Source organism: Salvia hispanica, chromosome 4, assembly GCF_029641045.1.
Source record: "Salvia hispanica isolate PSC_SH4W2 chromosome 4, Shi_PSC_v1, whole genome shotgun sequence".
NCBI lineage: Eukaryota > Viridiplantae > Streptophyta > Magnoliopsida > Lamiales > Lamiaceae > Salvia > Salvia hispanica.
Window position 1 is genome coordinate 26,316,001 of NC_142695.1, and position 2,536 is coordinate 26,318,536.

Consider the following 2,536-nt stretch of genomic DNA (forward strand, 5'->3'; position numbering starts at 1 on the left):
TCTCATAAAAACATTTGACAACTTAGGAGAAGTGCAGAGTCGTAGGAGTAGTTCGAGTGAACCACCATTGATAATGCGTTGATGCTTCAACTAATTTTTCTCGAATAATGAAGAATATACCTAAATGGGGTTACCTCCTGTGAAATCAGACAAGTGAGTGCGAAGGCAAAGCCATAATCCGTTCGAAATCTTCAAAACCAGAATCAGCCTGTGTCACTGTACTAGCAAAAGACATAATAGCAAAAGGTAATGTAGTAACATGATATCTTCCCACTTTACGACACCCCGAAATGAAAGGCAATTAAATAGAACATGAAAGATTAGTAACATCATTCACAAGAAAACGTAATGAGTCTACATGAAAACAGCCAAAATGTCACAAAATTGAGCAGAACTAACAAAACACAGCAAAATACAATAGCTTAAGATAAATACTCAAGCAGCCAATAGTTTTAAAATCACAGACCAGCTCTATCTCACGGTAACTATGTCATCAATCTTCAAGATCATCCGGACGCACTCTGAAGCCAAGGAAATTGCACTTGTGCTCACGAGCAGGGGCTGCACTACATTCTCCTCCAAAATGTTAGTGATCTGTCCTTTCCTCACATTGATCCCTGCATTGATTTCACCTTGTGCATGCCTGTTCCTGAGCTCGGTGACGATAGCAATTGGATTCAACCCTGCGTTCTCAGCCAATGTGTAAGGAATCACCTCAAGTGCTTCAGCAAAAGCTTTGACACAGTACCCTTCCATTCCCTGCAGCACCTTTGCCCAAGCTCCTAACTGCCTCGAGAGCTCTATCTCAGGTGCTCCGCCACCAGCAATCAGATATTTCTTGTTAACCAAACACCTTATCACGCACAATGCATCGTGCAAACTCCTCTCCGCTTCATCAAGCACCAGATGGTTCGAGCCACGGACCAGCACACTCGTTGTCCTCCCCATATCCTTAATTCCCATAATCTTCACAATCTTCCCACCGTCTCCCAGAGGCACCTCCTCCACGATATCAGCATACCCCATCTTTTCAACGCGGAAGTGCTCAATGTTAGAGATTGGCAGGCAGTTCAAAGTCTTGGTGATGAACTCAATCTCATCCCTCTCTATGTCCTTAATGACTAGAATCTTAGCCTTGGCTAAATAATGCAACGACAAGTCCGTGACAGCATCCCTCAAGATACTCTTCTGAATCAACAACACATTACACCCCGTTGCTTTAATCTTCTTAATCATCCCTAAAATATAATTTCTCTCCTCCTTCAAAATCCTATCCATCTGAGAATAGTCAGACACCACAATGCTCTGTTCTATATCGGTTTTCGGTGGGGAAATCTGAAACTGTATCACAGCAATCTTAGCATTTTCAACCCTAGTCGGTCCACCAGCAGCATGACTCACCTTCTTATCAAAAACAAGTCCATTAACCAATTCAGTATCATCAACAGTTCCGCCTAATTTCTTCACTATCTTAATATCTCTCAAATCAACTAAATCAGGCTTCTCAGAATCCACAACAGAAAGCACAGCATCAACAGCTAACGGCGCCAAGAGAGAAGAGTACTGAGATACAACCTTAGAATTGAGCGACGTCGACGCCGATTTCACAAGCGAATCGCGATCTGAGAGCTCCACGGGGACGGCCATTGCGGTGAGGATCTCGGCGGCCTTAATCGAAGCCTTGTGCAGCGAATCAGAGACGACGGTGGCGTGAATTCCTGAATTTAATAGAATGAGTGAGGCTTTGAGCAGCGCACCGGCGATGACGACGACAGTGGTGGTTCCGTCTCCGGCGACGATGTCCTGAGATTTGGAGAGCTCGACGAGGAATTTGGCAGCGGGCTGGAGGACTTCCATTTTGTTGAGGATGGTGGCGCCGTCGTTGGTGATAATGACCTCGCCGGAAGCGGTGGAGATCATCTTGTCCATGCCCTTGGGGCCGAGGCTGGTCCGCACGGCGTCCGCAACCGCCTGCGCCGCTGCGATGTTCGCCATCCGGATGTCGTCTTTACGCTTGTTATCGACGAAGGTCTCTGTGGGCTTCGCCTTTGCCACCGCCGCGGATGCCATTGTTTGGGAGTATTGAGAGGGTGTGAATTGGAAAGCAAAACCCTAGAGAGAGAGAGAGAGTGATATGAGAGTGAGAATGAGTGCCTAGGAGATTTCTAAGAATGCAAATTCTTAGAAATTGGACTTCTATTCTTGAAAGCACTGTGCGATTAAAATGCAAATTCTAAGAATTTCGAAATTTAGGAACTATTCCCTCCGTCCACGAATAGAAGTCCCATTTCTATCCGGCACGTGATTTAGAGCCTCGATCTCATGCCCGATCCTCCAAGATCGGGCTCGGGCGTTGTCGGGCATCCATTGCAGACGTCGGGCGTGCCCGAGGACGAGCGAACATTTGGTCTCGACCGATCTCTCGCCCGATCCATCGGGCGTGAGATCGGGCGCCCATTGCGACAAAACGCCCGAGCCCGATCTCAAAATTTTTTTTATAAAAAAATTGATTTTTAATTATAAAAACCAATTTTTA

At 46.1% G+C, this 2,536-nt stretch overlaps 1 pseudogene; it reads right to left on the reverse strand.

Annotated features, from left to right (window-relative positions):
* Positions 1-288: 288 nt before the first annotated feature.
* On the reverse strand, positions 289-2,171 carry LOC125195639 (T-complex protein 1 subunit delta pseudogene; annotated as a pseudogene).
* Between the last annotated feature and the right edge of the window lie 365 nt (positions 2,172-2,536).